Here is a 17,973-nt window from a genome sequence, read left to right as displayed (position 1 = left end):
TAGCCTGGCCAACGTGGTGAAACCCCATCTCTCTACTATTTACAGTTCACATTGTGCCTTGCAATGAATATATATTTTATCCAAAAAGCCTAAAAAATAATGAAATTGGAGTGGGAATGGCTGGAAGTATAGGTGAAACAAAAATGACACATGACTAGTAGCTGTTAAAGCTTGGTGACTGGTCTGTTATACTTTTTTTGTATTGCGTATACATTTTTAATGATGTGTAATAAAACACTTGTACAAAATGACAAAGTTTATCTGCACTTAGCTCTTAAGATCTTGGTTACCTTTGGAAAGGAGAAAGTGTCAAGGGCATGAACAAATCTGATTCTTAGATACACAAGTGTATTTATTTTGTAATAATTCATCAAGCATTCCATAAATGTTTTGTTCCTATATTGCTGTATGCATGTTATACACCAATAAAAATTTAAATAGTACATATTTTCATAACAATCCTAAATTAATATTTTAGAATAATAGTAATGTTTTGTTTTGTTTTAAAGTGGGGCATGTTCACTCAGGACATCATCAGGTGTATATTAATGTTCCAAGTTATTTATTTATGTTTTAAATTTTGGATGAGTCCCTTAGGTCTTTTAATTTTCACCTCAATACAGTAAGTAGCATGGTTTTAATTTTTTGGAATGCAGCTTTGTTTTCAGAAAGGTTCTCCCCGAAGAATGATGCTCACCCAGGCCAGGGTACACAGCACAGTGACCCGTGCACAGGATGCACTGAATACACAGGGCACTGGGTGAATCAGGAACAGGACGAGAAGCAAGCCTGGGTCTGCAAAATATACATTGTAGGAAAAGCAAGTAAAATTGGAAGGTCACAATTCAGCAGCAAACGTTTTTACATTCATTTGAGAAATCATTTCTAACAAAAGCTGCTGGTTAAAGCCACGATTTTGTGGCTTGCCTACATATTGTAATCACCTGCACAGCTTTAAACCGTATTTTTATCAGACCCATCTCCAAGGATTCTGATTTAATTGATCGGTTACAACTTCGATTTTAGGGATTTTGAAAGTTTTCCTCCCCGCAGGTGATTCTCTTGTGGCAGGAGTAAGAAGCGCTGGATAGGGGTGAGGGATGCTTTAGCTGTGAGAGATATCCATGTACAATTCAGGATTTGCCCCATCGCATATCTGGAGTTCGGGGTCTTAGAAAACATTCTTGCCCTGTTAAAAATTAAAGGATGGCTTCAATATATAGTTAGCTGTTTGGCTACATTGCCGTAAAAGAAAATGCCTTTCCAGAGATCATTTTTTTGAGACATGGTTTTGCTCTGTCAGCCAGGCTGGAGTGCAGTGGTGTGATCACGGCTCATTTCAGCCTTGACCTCCCAGGCTCAAGTGATCCTCCCCCTCCAGCTTTCTGAGTAGCTGGGAGTGAAGGCATGCGCCACCAGGCCTGGCTAATTTTTCAATTTTTTTTTTTTTTTTGTAGAGATGGCTTTCTCTATGCTGCCTGGGCTGGTCTCAACCCCCTGGCCTCAAGTGATCCTCCTACATCAGTCTCCCTAACAGTTTGACCTACAGGCACAGGCAAGCATGCCGCTGTATTTACTAAAATGTAGCTACTAGAATATTTAAAATTCACATGTCCCTCACATATTATTTCTTAGAGAATTGCCTCCTATTTGAAATCTTAGGCTGCCTGCTCTAAAGCCTGGATGTGCCAGGAAAGTAAAAAAATTGAAATTTTAAAATAATTGTCATTATATTTCTTCCACATATGAATAACACATATATATTATTCATAAATAAAAATAATCTTACTCACCAATGTAAATGCAACTATTTTACAGGCAGGGCTAGTGTCCAGTGCATGGTGGAAGCCCAGCCATAAAAGGATCCAGGAAAAACCTATAATTCTTGCTTTATTCAACCCAGTGTCAAATCACATATGTCACCCATGGCCTAAGGGGGTGGGGTGGGGAATTGAACTATATCCGATCATTGGTGCTGGAGTGGAAAGTATCTAATCAGGTGCACAGCTAGAGAAGAATGGGCAGCTTTTTGGATCTAGGGAGGCCTTGGCCTGTCTCTCCACTCAGAGCTCAGGACACTAGAGCCACCTCATCATAATCGCCTTTTTTTGTTGTTTTAAGACTCCAAAAGAGAACTAGTCTTCTCATGCATTTTCCAAAAGTGTGGCAAGTAGATCCTCAAATCTACCACTCTGTTGCCCCAGCCTAACTCTGGCTTGCAGTCAGATTTTAAATTTCCAGTTCTTTCCTGACACTTACCAACACTAACTAACTTTGTGTAACTCAAAACATTATCAACTCTTCTTTATAGTACATTTTAGACACACTATTTTAAATCTTCATTTTTTCAAAAAGCAGTCTTAAAAAATATTTTTCATTTGTAAATATTTTACAGGAGATGAAAGCAGATAACAATCCCCTGACACTTCACAGTAAAAAAAAAAAAAAAAAGAAAACATTTGTGCCCCTGTCTTTAATATTCCCTTGACACAGACACCCCATCAGAATGTCTTTGGGTTGAGGTTTCATTCTGGAAACTTCACAGGGCAATACATCCTCAGCTATCTTGCGTTATTTTCTTGGTTTTGAGTTTTGAAACTGTTTGAGGATTCCCCAAGATGCCAACAGTGGCCATGACTCTTGAGGTGTCTAGTAAATAGCATCCTTTGTGTCATCTCCTCTCAGGGAACAGCCCAAGGTAAGGGAATGCAGCCTCTCTGTGGAGTGGTTGGATGCACTGTACCTGGAAGGAATCTCCAGGTATACCCTTGCACTAAAAGCAAACCCCTTAGGACATTAAGATTTTCTTATCGCAACGCTTAGTGTCCATTCCTTAGAGACACAATTCAGTCCAGGCAACTGGATGCTGATACTGAGGAAAAAATATTCTTAGATTGCTGAAGGGAGAGAAAATATTTCAAAAGACAAAGAAACCCAACCCAGTGAGGCAGTGCAAAAACCCACAAAGTAAAATCCACCTCACAGACACAGTGGAGCACAGCGTAGCGGCTCCTGGTGGGACGCTCATGACCCACTTCACTGAACCAGATGGGAGCAGGGAAAATATCCCAAGTCATAGAATGGCTTGACTTGACCCTTGGGTCAGATATGTCTTTGTTTCAGTTGGCATTGTCACCTTCTAATTTTGTCACTTTGAAAATATTATTGTATTTATTTTAACTTCATTTTTTCATTAACTGTAAATTATGTTTGATCAGTAGAGCTTCAAATGTATGAAAACATTTATAAACACAATTAAGTTGGTGAATTTTGAATACAATTAAGTAGTAACATATTTCATTTGTTAAAAATTCTTAACTTACCAATTTCTTCAGCAGAATGAGTGTAGTACGTTTCCCAAGTCTGTTTTTTATTTGTTTGAGAGGTGATTTGAAGCAGAATCTCACAGCTTTCTCTTGGAAATACTACCAGGTGTAAAGACAGGAATAGTCTCTCTTCCACTACAGTGGTAGGAAATGAATACATATCCACAAGCAAGTGAGGTAGATTAATTGTCAAATTACATAAATTTATCACATCAGTTATTCTTTTTTTCAAAACAGAGAACTTGTGAAAGTGAATATCTCTGTTCCATATGCCGCCAGCTGGGTGTCTGAGGGTAATGCTAAGATTTAGGAGCTGAGACTTGTACCTACTGGAAGTGTTCACATATGATTAATTCTTTACTAAATGACTTGTTATGAACATAATTAAATTACATATTTATTTTCTGAAAGGGATAGGTACTTTGGCTTTTCTTGATGAGTTATAAGATGTAAGCCCCTTATAATGTTTTTATTTTATTTTATTTTTTAGATGTAGTTTCACTCTTCTTGCCCAGGCTGGAGTGCAATGGCACGAACTCGGCTTACTGCAACCTCCACTTCCCGGGTTCAAGCGATTCTCCTGCCTCAGCCTCCCGAGTAGATGGCATTACAGGCGTACACTACCACACCCGGCTAATTTTGTATTTTTAGTAGAGACGGGGTTTCTTCATGTTGTTCAGGCTGGTCTCAAACTCCTGACCTCATGTCATCTGCCCGCCTCGGCCTCCCAAATTGCAGGGATTACAGGCATGAGTCACCATGCCCGGCCATAATTTCCTCTCTTTTATACCTTAGATTTGAATTATTTTTGCTGGATTCTTCAAACATGAAGTATTTTTTAAATTGAAAACTAACTGAATGACTCTAACTGGTAAGTAGAGGTCTTAGACCATTGACTAAAAGCTAAAGCCCACCTTGATCCTGCAAAAGGGGACCACTGAAGGCCCAGTTGATTATTCCTGGGTGTCTGCCCTGCAGGTGTCCAAGCCTGCTCACACCAACCATGGAAGGAGCCTTTGTCACTGCCAGAAGATATAGAGCCTTGGTAAGCTGGAAGTTCACAGGCAGATGCAGTTGAGGTTGAGATAGAAGAAATGTTGGGAGATTCTTTCTAGAATGGAATTGTTATTGTCCTGAGACTGTTTCTAGACTTGGTCTAAGAAGTACCTAAGAAGTATTGCAACAAAGAAAAAGTGCAAATGAGTAGAAATTTGAGGATATCAAAGGTTAGGTGGAAAAGGGCTTTATTTCATAGGGAGGAGAAAACAAGTTTACAAAGAAGGTAGGAAGGGAAGCACAGGATGGAGGGTAGCAAAATCTGATCCCAGATAAGGTAATGTTTCACCTTGAAGTCAGCCTGTTCTTAGGCAGGGGTATGTATAAATAAGTGTTGTAGGTTTGCTGAGGCTGTGGGTGAGTCAAAGTTCACAGGGTGGTTGGAAGAAGAGAAACAAGCAAAATTTTTGTAACGAGTACTTTGTTTTGACCACTGAAGACTAAATTACTGAACGGTTGTTCATTTTTAAAAATAGGAATTTGCAATCTGTGTCCATATTTGTGATAGGTTAAAAAAAAACAGAGGAGAGCATCCTAAAAGTCATAATGGGAAGCACGTTTCTCTTCACTCAGCTGTTCTTTGAGAATACAAAGAATGGGGGAATTTCTTTAAATATACCTATTTCCAGGATTACCTTCACCCACAACTGTTCCTTGCCCTAGACATCTCTTCCACTTGTCTGTTTCTGAGTTATATTTTTATAATAAAGTGGTAAATATAATTAGAGTTATTTGTTAATTTTTTTTTAGTAATTCTGTCAAATTATTTAACTTGAAAAGGGGTTTATGGGAGTCTCAGATTTATAGAAGGTAGCTCAGCAGTATAGGTGGGCTTCTGGGACATGTGACTGTCCTCTGCAGTGAGAGCGGTGATGTGAGACTGAACCCTGAATTTGTGGGGTCTGTGCAAGCTCTAAGTTGTGTCAGAATTAAATTTTGGAGCAACAAATGGGTGTTGGAGAATCAGTGGGTTTTCAGGGAACTTTACACATTGAGGATCAAAAGCATTGTACAAAGAGAGACAATATGGGGGCCTCTGCTGGAGAGAGACTCCAGGTGTCTCAGGGAAGGTAGGCTCTGCTCTGCACACAGCCTGCTACCCCATGCACTGCCCTGTGGTTCCAGGCATCCTCCCAGGGTGAGAAGGACCAAGGACTCTGAGGGAAGAAGTTCTGAGAACAGATGACCTCTGCCCTCCTGCCAACCTTAGGCCACCACACGTTTTTCACCCACTGAACATACGCACTGAATGTTGATGTGGTCAAGCCCCTCCCAGGACAGGACTTCGGCATCAAGATTGTTGCCACGCTACCTTTCCTCATAGACTTTCCCACCAAAAACCCACACACGTGCCTACAAGACCCCTGGCATATGCTCTATCTCAGACACCGTATCTGCAGGGGCAACCTGGTTTTTTCACCATCCCAGGTTTCTGTGCCACCTGATCATAATCTCATCTTCCTGTATGGACATAGAAATAAGTCAGAACAAAGTTTCACCTAGGTCAGTATCTGTAGCATGAACCAGTCCTTCCATCAACCCTGAACTGTCTCCCAATTGTGGTTTCTTAATAGCAACTTACCCTCTTTTACCTTTTAGTTCACCTCAAACCCTTTTTTTAAAGTGCACACAGTGTGCCCAAGGTCACCCCTCAGTTGCCTGAATCCAGCACCTAGTAAAATCCAGATGCCCAGTAGTTCAAGACCATGGGCCTAGACCAAGTTTTTGCAGAAGGAAATACAAGTTAGAAATGAGAGGCTCTATTCTCCCATTTGAAAATAAAAAAAATTATATTTTTCTTTTCCCTTTTCTTAAACAATGTAATTTACAAAACTTTTATTATTAATTTTTTGAGATAGAATCTTACTCTTTTACTTAGTCTGAAGTGCAATGGCATAATCATAGCTTACTATAACCTTAACCTCTTGGGTTTGAGCAGTCCTCCTGCCTCAACCTCTCAATTACCTAGGACTATAGGCATGCACCACCATGCCTGGCTAACTTTATTTATTTATTTATTTATTTTTTCAAGACAGTGTCTTGCTCTGTGGGCCAGGCTAGAGTGTAGTGGCATGATCTTAACTCAATGCAGCCTCCGCCTCCCAGTTTCAAGCAATTCTCCTGCCTCAACCTTTTGAGTAGCTGGGATTACAGGCCCACACCAACATGCCTGGTTTATTTTTTATTGTTATTATTTTTAGGAGAGAAAGGGTCTCGCCATTTTGGCCAGGCTGGTCTCTAGGACCTGACCTCATTATCCACCTGCCTCCGACTCCCAAAGTGCTGGGATTACACACGTGAGCCAACATGCCCAGCCATATTTATTTTAGTTTATTTTTTTATGGTGACAGAATTTCACCATGTTGCCTGTACCGGACTCAAACATTTGGCTTCAAGAGATCTTCCTGCCTTGGCCTCCACAAATGTTGGGATTACAGGCATGAACCACCTTGCCTGGCCTGGAAAACTTTTATATGTACCTTTTTTTCTCTGCTTCTTTGAAATATAAGCAAATCATTTTAACAGCTAAATAAGCCTTTTGCCATTCTTCGTGACAAAAAATTGTCTTTATCTAAGACCTGGAAACTATTGCTTTGTTTTTTAATCAGGCAAAGATTTATCTATTTTTTATTTTCAGTCTTTTGAAGTAGGCACAGCTCAGTACGTGTTTTTAATCCCAGTGCTTTGGGAGGCTGAGATGAGGGAATTGCTTGGGCCCATTAGTTTGAGACCAACCTGGGCAGCATAATGAGATTCCTTCTTTATAAATAATTAAAATAAACTAGCAGGCCATGGTGGCACAGAAGGCTGAGGTGAGAGAATCATTCGAGCCTAAGAGTTTGAGGCTGCAATGAGCCATGATCCCACCACTCTACCACTGTACTCCAGCTTGGGTGACAGAGGGAAACCCTGTCTCTAAATAAAGAAGTAAATAACAAAATGTGTTTTTCCATACATAAAAATAAGTAAATAAACAGATAAATAAAATAGACATGGATTTGCTTAGAATAAAGCTAATTAGAAGACAACAGAAAAGTGGGCACCAAAGATGGGCTTCACCCTAGCAAATGATTCCAGCCTATTAGGACACTCACAGAATATTCCCTGCAGCATGACTGACATGACAGCAGAATGTCATCATGTCAGGCTGTACCAGCGTCAGAAGACTAAACACTGTGGGGAAGAACATCCCTTATGGAATAGTATCAAAAGGTGAGAGCCCAGCTCCTGCCCTGATGGGCTACAGAGATGAGTTCTTCAGATAACACATTGCAGAAACATGCATAGAGTGGTTTAAACTTTTTTGTGTGTAACACTTTCTCCATTTTCCTGCGAAATTCTCGCTAGTAATTATGTTAGCTTTTAAGTTTTGAGGGTCTGGTAGGACTGAAGCTGCATGCTGCAAGAAATACCTGGGGCAGGAAACTAATACAAACTGCAGCCACAGACGTAAATACTCATGGCCTAAAGTAACGTGAAAACAATACAAAAGTCTTTACTGTTATTTGCACAAGTGTGTGAAGAGATTTTCCACATAACCAACTTGCCACTGAGACTAATGAAGGCCCGATTCCACTGGAACAAGACTATGAGTTACTCATGGGAAGGCTGTAGAACAAAGCCCAGAGAGTTTTCATATTTGAGCCCGGGTCCTGGATCTGTCCCGCTCTTCTTGGTTTCTCTCTGTAGAGACCCCTATGTGGCTGTTCTCAGCACAGCCCGGTGCTGGCTGAGGTTGCTGGTTTAGTGCATCTGCTCTGTTTCCAAAAAGAGGGAGGAGCTGGCCACATCAATCCGCTCCTCATCAATCTGAATGCAGCTTGTAAAAAGTGTCTAGAAACCACGCAAAGTAAAGTCAGTGGTCTTCCTTGTTTTCACTGTATGTGACACCTCCATTAGAAATTCTGCTTTTCTCTGCACTCCAGACTGGGTGACAGAGCGAGACTTCACGAAAAAAAAAAAAGAAAGAGAGAGAGAGAAGGAAACATAGAAAGAGAAAGGAAGAAAGAAAGAAAGAAAGAAAAGAAAAGGAGAAGAAAGGAGAAAAGAAAAGAAAAATTCTGCTCTTCATATTAGGCACATAAGGAGAATCTGTATAAATCTCCATCAATGAAGGAAGGCAGAGGACAAGTTAAAGTCTTGGAATTCACATCTGAGTACACAGACTCTTTCTCCAACTCTCTTCTTTTTATTCTGCCAGCTATGGCCTGAGTATGAACATGACAGATACACAAGAGTTCCAACATCTGACAATCTACTTCAGTCCAAGAAGAGTGCCCACTCTCTTGTTACCCCTACAACTCATGGTACTAAGAAGTGGTGTGGGACTGCCCAGATGAGTTGACAAGAGAGGCCTTGCGTGGAGGGACCTGTCCTGGCCTGCCCTGTGTTATTTGTAGGGGCACCCAGACAATAGCCCGGGGCATCAGGGATGAGGACTGAGTTGACATCTGGGTTATCAGATAAGACTTTTACATTGAGTCTTTGTAAGGCAGAAACTCAGAAATTTCAAGACACAATGAAAGAATATCTCAATCTCTTGAGCATCTCTCACAAACAGAGATGGATACAGAGCTGTCTCAAGAATGTGGATTCCTGGTTTCTTAACTGCTGTTGGGTTCTGTCACTAATAAAGTGTGTTAAACTCTTCAAGGTTCCATCTACTGGGCCTCTGGTTTCTGTAAGACCTACCCAAAGACCCCACTATGCTACTGATTGCTCAGTCTCCTCTTCCATGTCAACTCTTTATTTGTACACAATTATGCAAACACAACTTCCTCTTAATTCCCTGGAAAGAACTAAATGCAGCCTGGGTTCCAGGAAAGAAGAGACAGCTGGAACATTACCTTGTTTTTCTTACCATCTCTGGGACCCAACAAAAGTCACTGTGTATTCGAGGCTTCCCCAGCCTCCTAGCATGCACAGTGGGGATGATGCTATCATCTACTTCCTAGGGAATGGATTAGGTGTATATAAGATAAGACATAAAAATAATGATGTGGTGTCACCTGTAGATGATGCACACACTTAGAGATGGAAGCATTAGGAGAATAGGTGGGAGGTAACACGGGCCACAACTCAAACAGGACTGGGATCCGGCAGGGTGATCTTGGGAATGTCACTTCTCCACTGGGTCTCACTTTCATTCTGCTCCAGTACGAAGTTGAAATTAAATGTAGATATTGTCCTCTGGCATTCATATAGTTTAACTGTGTGTCTCCACCCAAACCTCATTGTGTATTATAACCCCCAGGTGTTAAGGGAGAAACCTGAGGGGAGATGATTGGATTATGGGGACGGATTTTCCTCATGCTGTTCTTGTGATAGTGAATGAGTTCTCACGACATCCAATGGTTTCACAAGCATCTGGTATATCCCCTGCTCTCAGTCACTTCACTTGTCCGCCACTGTAATTAGAAGGTTTCTGAGGTGCCCCCCCAATTATGTGGAACTGTGAGTCAATTAAACTTCTTTTCTTTATAAGTTACCCAGTCTCGGGTACTTCATCATAACAGTATGAGAATGGACTAATACAGGAATTCAACTTTACAGTGCTTTCTCTTTATATTTAGAATCATATCCATGTGCCTTATCACGCCTATGACAGGGGAAGTCTTCACAAAGTGTCCCAGAACTAGGTGGTTAGTGACTCAGTTTTCTATTGAATAAAATGGCCTACTGCCTGATGCCAGTAGTATGGCCCTTCGGTTTTGAGGAAAATATCATCTTGCAGGTTGGCCAACAAGGAGATAGGAGTCCAGCTCAAATTTGTTTTGTGATACTGGCTTTAAGGCAGTGATTAGAAAAGGCCTAGGAAGTGGGTTCTGTAGGGGATTGCTGGAAGGAAACCAGGAATATGGAAAGTCATGAAACATACACAGTCATCTCTTCTTGCTTCCTCACAGGTCACATGCAAATTCAGGGAGAGTTAATATGAAACACACAAAGGAAATTTGGGCTCTAACATCTGCAAACTGATTCTTCATGGACTTCAGTTGGCCATATTGGTTAGAACAATTTCAGCCAATGTTTAAAAATCTCATAAGCAGATGCAATTTTAGTGTTTCAACAAGCCGTTTCCTATTTTCATTCTGAAGATCCGTTTTTTAAGTCATTTTTTTTAACAGTGTAGGGGTTACAAATTCAGCTTCTGTCCAATGAAATACAGAAAAGGATTTCAATTTTGTATTACCTCAGGCTGCTATGCCAAAGAACAATAGATAGGCAGCTTATAGACAACAGGACTTAATTTCTCATACTTCCAGAGGTTCAAATTTGAGATCAGGGTGACAGCAGGGTTGAGCTCTGGTGATGACTCGCTTCTGAATGTCAGACTGCACACTTCAGGTTTTATCCTCATTTTGTAGAAGGAGGGTGAGAGCCCTCTGCAGTTTCTTGTATAAAGCCAGTGATCTCTATAAGAGGGTCCCACCCTCAGGGGTTAATTGCATCCTACCTCCTTATAGTATTACACCGGGGGTTACAATTTTAACACAAATATAGAAGAAAATTTATTGTAATTCTCAAGTTTTTTTTTTCTGTCTTTGTTTTTGTTTGTTTGTTTTTGTTTTTGTTTTTGTTTTTGAGACACAGTTTCACTCTTGTATCCCAGGCTGGAGTGCAGTGGTGCGATCTCGGCTTATTGGAACCTTCGCCTCTCAGGTTCAAGTGATTCTCCTGCCTCAGTCTCCCAAGTAGCTGGGATTACAGGCATGTGCCACCACACCTGGCTCATTTTGTATTTTTAGAAGAGACGGTGGTTTCACCATGATGTTCAGGCTGGTTTCAAACACCTGACCTCAGGCGATCCACCCGTCTCAGCTTCCCAAAGTGCTGGGATTACAGGTGTGAGCCACCGCACCCTGTCAAGATTTTTTCAAATCTCTCATTTTTCTACTACTGGGTTTTTCCTGTTTGCGCCCTCGATCTTTCTCTCTGTCTCTTTTTGTGTAAACCTTTTTGTCTAATTCTTTCTCTCTATTGTATTCCTCAAACACAGAAAGCAAGCTCCAATGTTATGAGATGCTCCATGCAGAGACCCACATAGCAAAGACCTTAGGGGGTGCTCAGACCAGTAGAGAGAAGGAACATCAGGCTCTCTGTCCACACTAAACCCTGCCAATTTTCACACGAGTCAGCTTAAAGGCTCATACTTTCCCAGTCCAGCTTCAGTTAAGACCACAGCCCCAGTCTCCTAAAAGACCTGAAGGCAGAGGTAGCCAGCTGAACTGTGTCCAGATTCTGGTCCACACAAATTATGAGATATTATATGTCGTTGGAAAGTCCTGAGTTTTAAGGCAATGTTGTCAGAAAGGAGTAGATATCTAGCCTCATCTCCCAGGTCCTAGGATTCTCCATCCCTCTGCTTATATCTTCCTCAGGGTGTCTGCAGCCAAACTAGTTCCTTTGTAACCTCTGTCAAACTCACACCTATGAGTCTCTTCACTAAGGGTGGCTTCTCCCTGACACATGCTTGTGCAGATGCCTTCCTGTTGTCATCCTCATCATGGATTAAAAGTCACCCCAGTGAGGCCTGAGGTCCTCCCATGGAATAATTTTCCAGCTTTTCTTCCCAACAATCTACTTTATATTATAGTCCTTGCTCTTTTCTTTCACATATACTTGCTTTAGTATTTTTGTCCAGCTGTCCTCAGACGGTTTGGTCCTGGGTTGGGGGGTGCAGGCATGATGTAATAATTTTCTGTACCACATGTTGGACCCACCAGGTTAGCTGGCAAAGGGTGAGCGCAAGAGAAAACAGACTGGCTGTGGTTATATGGGGGATCTCTAATATCCCTTCATCCTTTCACCACATGATAATTTGGAGGTCACTCATAACAACATGAGGTGTGTGACTCTTACTTGTTCCACCTGCTCCAGTAAAGCTCAGTGGGCACCAGAAACAGCAGGCTGTAACCACCTCCAGGCCATCACTAATACTACAGCCCCATGCAGGAGCACTACGGAACAAATCAGGTACCTTGATTTTTGTGTCCTCAAGACACTGGTTCTTCAAGGTCCTAGGGGATAAAGTAGCAAGATCTGAAGGTCCCAAGTATAATGAGTGACCTAGGAATCCCGTTTTGCCCTCTCTTTGCCTCCACCTTTTCGGTTGTGCTATTTATTCATGAAGTATCCTCCACTTATCCAGTGAAATCGTTTCCTACCACTTTCAAATGAGGACCTTAAGAACCCAACAGTAGCTGGGATTTTCGTGGACTTCAGCCTTGGAGTCCAATGCTCTGGCACATTTAACTCTGTCTCATCTTCATCTACACAAGAAGACTCTCAAGTAGCCATGCGTCCCTCTGATTTGAAGGACCTGCAGAGAGTGGATGCATTTCAGTCTCAGAGCAAGAATGCAGGCAGGCAGACACTTAAGAGTAGGTGAAATCATCGAGGTCACCCACTTCAGGCACTCCTTTTTATGAGGAAGAAAACAGGCTTTCCTGTAGGCATAGTCTACATTAAGCTGAGGTGGAGCATAGCTCATTTTACTTCCAGGTGCCCTCAGAGCTGGATGCAGAACCCCAGTCCTGTCATCTTGAAACTAACATGGAGAGGTCCCCAAGTGAAAAGAACTCTGGATCTGCTCATTTTCTGTGCCCTTGAATGTGTAGCTACAGACTCTAATTTGCAAAACAAACCTGATAGGTAGGACGGAGCCAAGGCCTAGGAAGCTGGAGCCCTCCCTAATGCTCTGGAGCCTGCCTACCTCCCGAGATCTGGACCAGTCCCTGCCTCTTTTGGGACATCAATTTCCCAATTGTAATGAGAAATTAAATGTAACACTGCATAAGCATATGCTCTGTGAGAATTTGGTGTCAGAGTCCTCAATACTGGATGATTATTGGAATGGGGTGGGTTTGGGCCCCATGGGTTCTCAGGCCTCCTGTCATACCCAGGGCTGTAGATGTAGAGCTCTGGACAGCCAGGTCTTCTTTCCTGAGCCAGCTGATTACAATACAATTGACCAAGGGCTCTCATCTTAAATATGGTTTCACAGGATAACCCACATTCAGCCACCACCTGCTCTGTGCTTCCTATATTTTGGGGAGCTGATGAAAACCCCAGAATATTGAGGTAGCCCAAGAAACTAGACTTGTGGGCCTGGAGAAAAGAAAAAAAACACTTTTCTATTTCTCCCAAACTGTAGAATCTCTTGTGAAATATTTAACTTTGATTATGTCTGAGCTTGATAATATGTTCATGTGTTAACAGATGCTTAAATTTATTTTTTCTGTGAAGTGTGGGATAATGTCTTTGCCATGTTTTAAATGAACTTCTAAAAGCTCTCTTCAGAGTGGAGACGTGAGCATCTTTGTGATATAAACTGCACAAATATGTTGCCAGTTTTTTCTTTCTGTTTTTGTTAAAATGTTTTGTTTTATTCTAGTTTGGATGTCTTTTTGGGTTTTGTTTTGTGGCTATTTATTACTACAATGTAACTTCTCCTCTATTTGAATGACAGGTTTGTACATTCTCAATAAAATATTTTGGTAAAATCTTTGTAAATACTGTGTAGTCAATTTTACATTACATAAACATAAAACAGTCAAGACTATCATGATGAAAAAGAAAGACTGAGTTCTTAAAAAGTAAAATATGAAACAGCTAAAGTAGAGTGTAAAGGGAAACTTATAGCACTAAATGCCCACAAGAGAAAGCAGAAAAAGTCTAAAATAGACACCGTAACATCACAATTAAAAATACTAGGGAAACAAGAGCAAACAATTTCAAAAGATAGCAGAAGACAAGATTTAAGATCAGAGTAGAACTGAAGGAGATAGAGACACAAAATCCCGTCAAAAAATCAATGAATCCAGGAGCTGGTTTTTTGAAAAGATCAAGAAAATAAGTAAACTTCTAGCCAGACTAATAAGGAAGAAGAGAAGAATCAAATACATGCTAAAAGAAATGATAAAGGGGATATAACTATTGATCCCACAGAAATAAAAAGTATCATTAAAGAATATTATAAATACCTCTTTGCAAATTAACTAGAAAATCTAGATGAAACGGATAAATTCCTGGACACGTATACCCTCTCAAGTCCAAACCAGTAAGATGTCGAATCCCTGAATAGGCCAATAACAAGTTCTAAATTTGAGACAGTAATTACAAGCCTACCGACTAAAAGAATTCCAGGACCAGACGGATTCACGTCCGAATTCCACAAAGGTACAATGAGGAGCTGGTACCATTCCTTCTGAAACTATTTCAAACAATAGAAAAAGGGGTACTCCTCCTTAACTCATTTTATGCGGCCAGCATCATCCTGAAACCAAAACCTGGCAAAGGCACAACAAAAAAAGAAAATTTCAGGCCCGTATCCCTGATGAACATCGACGCGAAAATCCTCAATAAAATATTGGCAAACCGAATCCAGCAGCACAACAAAAAGCTTATCCACCACGATCTAGTCAGCTTAATCCCTGGGATGCAAAGCTGATTCAACATATGCAAATCAATAAATGTAATCCATTACATAAACAGAACAAATGACAAAATCCACATGATTATCACAACAGATGCAAAAAAGACCTTCAATAAAATTCCACACCTCTTCATGGTAAAAACTCTCAATGAATTATGTATTGATGGAACCTATCTCAACATCATGAGAGTTAATCATGACAAATGCAGAGGCAATATCATACTGAATGGGCAAAAACTGGAAGCATTCCCTTTGAAAACCTGCAAAAGAAAAGAACACCATCTCTCCCCACTCCTATTCAATATTGAATTGAAAATTCTGGCAATCAGCCAAAGAAAGAAAGAAAGCGTATTCAAATAGGAAGTCAAATTGTCTCTGTTTGCAGATGACATGATTGTATATCTAGAAAACCCCCTCATCTCAGCCCAAAATCTCCTTAAACTCATAAGCAACTTCAGCAAAGTCTCAGGATACAAAATCAATGTTCAAAAATCACAAGCATTCCTATACGCAATAATAGGCAAACAGAGAGCCAAATCATGTGTGAACTCTCATTCACAATTGCTACAAAGGGAATAAAATACCTAGGAATCCAACTTAAAAGGGATGTAACGGACTTCTTCAAGGAGAACTACAAACCGCTGTTCAAGGAAATGAAAGAGGACACAAACAAACGGAAAACAATCCGTGCTCATGGACAGGAAGAATCAATATTGTGAAAATGGCCGTATTGCACAAAGAAATTTATAAATTCAGTGCTATCCCCATCAAGCTCCCGCTGAATTTCTTTACAGAATTAGAAAAAAAAAACTACTTTAAATTTCTTATGGAATCAAAAATGATCCTGCATAGACAAGACAACCCTAAGCAAAAAGAACAAAGGTGGAGGCATCAAGCTAGCTGTCTTCAAACTATACTAAAAGGCCACAGTAACCAAGACAGGATGGTACTAGTACCAAAACACAGGATCTTACTCCATCTCCTGGGACAGAGTGCAGTGGTGCAATCACAGCTCACTATAACCTCAAATTTCTGAAGTCAAGCAGTCATGCCACCTATGTATCCTGAGTAAATATGACCACAGTTGTGCACACGACCACTCCTGTATATTTTCTTTAAAAAAAATTTGTACAAACAGAATGTTGCTATATTGCCTCGGCTGGTCTCAAACTCGTGGTCTCAGGCAATCCTACTGCCTCAGTCTGAAAGTGCTGGCATGAGCCACCATACGTGGAATTTTTTCTCTTTTAAGAAAAAAGGACTTTAAATAATTAATAGTAAAATAAAATAAAGAATGGTATTGCATAAAGATAAAGGGTTCAATTCAACAAGAAGTCTTAGCTATCCTAAATGTAGATGCACCCAACTTTGGGGAACATAGAGTTATACAACAAGTACTGCTAGACCTACAATAATACTCAAGCAGACACACAATAATAGTAGGGGAATGCAACTCCCCACTAAGTGTTTGACAGACTATCTAGGCAGAAACTTAACGAAGACATTCTGGAGTTTGATTTGACACATGATCAATTGAAACTAATAGACATTTATAGTATATGCCACACATCATCTATGGAAAGTAAATTCTTCTCATCTGCTCACAGAATATACACTAAGATTGACCACTTCCTAGCCATAAAGCAATTATCCATACATTTTTTAAAAATTAAAATTATGCCAACCATACTGTCAGGCCACAATGGAACAAAGGTAAAAATCAATACCAAGAAAATCTCACAAAATCACAGAATGATATTGAAATTAAACAACTTGCTCCTGAATGAATTTCGGGTAAACAACAAAATTAAGGCAGAAAATTAAAAAAATTTTGAAATAGATGAAGAGACACAATATAAAAAAATGTCTGGGATGTAGGAAAAGCACTGTTAAGAGGAAAGTTGAGAGTGCTAAATACTTGCATCAAGAAGTTAGAAAGATCTCAAACTAACAATTTAAAATCACACTGAGAGTAACTAGAAAAATAAAAACAAACTAACCCCAAAGCTAGCAGAATGGGAAAAATATTCACAACCTATGAACCTGACAAAATCTAATACTCAGAACCTATAAGAAACTTAAAGAATTCACAAGCAAAAAATTACCCCATAAAAAAGTGGGCAATAACAGACACTGTTCTAAAGAATACATAAAAGTGGCCAAATAACATGAAAAATGCTCATCATCACTAACCATCAAGGAAATGTAAATAAAAACCACAATAAGACACCATCGTACACCAGTTAGAATGGCTTTTGTTAAAACGTAAGATGATAATACGTGTTGAAGAGATTTGAGAGGGAAAAAAATCACGTATACACTGTTTATAGGAATACAAATTAGTTCAGTCACTGTGGAGAGCAGCTTGGAGCCTTTCCAAATAACTGAGAGTTAAACTATGATTCAACCCAGCAATTTCACCACTGGGTATATACCCAGAAGAGAATAAATTCTTCTACCAAAATAGCACATGCACTTGTTGGTTCATCACTACACTATCTATAAGAGGAAAGACATGAATCACCTTAGGTGTCTAATAATGGTAATTTTTTTTTTTTTCTGAGATGAAATCTCACTGTGTTGCCCAGGCTGGAGTGCAGTGGCACGATCACAGCTCACTACAACCTCCGCCTCCCAGGTTCAAGCAATTCTCCTGCCTCAGCCACCCGAGTAGCTGGGACTATAGGCCCATGCCACCACGCCCGGCTAACTTTTATATTTTCAGTAGAGACGGGGTTTCATTATGTTGTCCAGGATGGTCTCGATCTCCTGACCTCATGATCTACCCACATCAGCCTCCCAAAGTGCTGGGATTACAGGCGTCAGCCACCGTGTCCAGCCTATTAATGGTAAATTGAATATAAAAAGTGTCACATGTACACCAATACTACTTAGCAAAAAACAAAACGAAACAAAACAAAACAAAACTTGTCCTTTGCAGCAACGTTAATACAACTAAAGGCCATTATACACAGCAAATTAATGCAGAAATGGAAAATGAAAATACTGCATGTTCTCACTTATAAATGGAAATTAACACCGGGTACAAATGGACATAAAAACAAAAATAATAGACAACTCTTAGAGGGTGGAGAGAGGGAGGGACCAAGAACTGAAAAACTGTCTACTTAGTACTATGCTTACTGCCTGGGT

At 40.3% G+C, this 17,973-nt stretch overlaps 1 long non-coding RNA gene across 1 annotated transcript; it reads right to left on the bottom strand.

The window, feature by feature from the left end:
• Positions 1–331: 331 nt before the first annotated feature.
• Positions 332–6,980, bottom strand: LOC129053627 (uncharacterized). Its single transcript, XR_010135929.1, has 3 exons — positions 4,241–6,980; positions 3,324–3,425; positions 332–1,189 (listed from the first exon to the last, which is right to left on the bottom strand). It is a non-coding gene; the product is annotated as an uncharacterized LOC129053627 (long non-coding RNA).
• Between the last annotated feature and the right edge of the window lie 10,993 nt (positions 6,981–17,973).

Source organism: Pongo abelii, chromosome 11 (genome assembly GCF_028885655.2).
Source record: "Pongo abelii isolate AG06213 chromosome 11, NHGRI_mPonAbe1-v2.0_pri, whole genome shotgun sequence".
Classification (NCBI taxonomy): domain Eukaryota; kingdom Metazoa; phylum Chordata; class Mammalia; order Primates; family Hominidae; genus Pongo; species Pongo abelii.
Note: the sequence above shows the minus strand (reverse complement) of the source record. Positions and strands in the feature narration are given on the sequence as shown.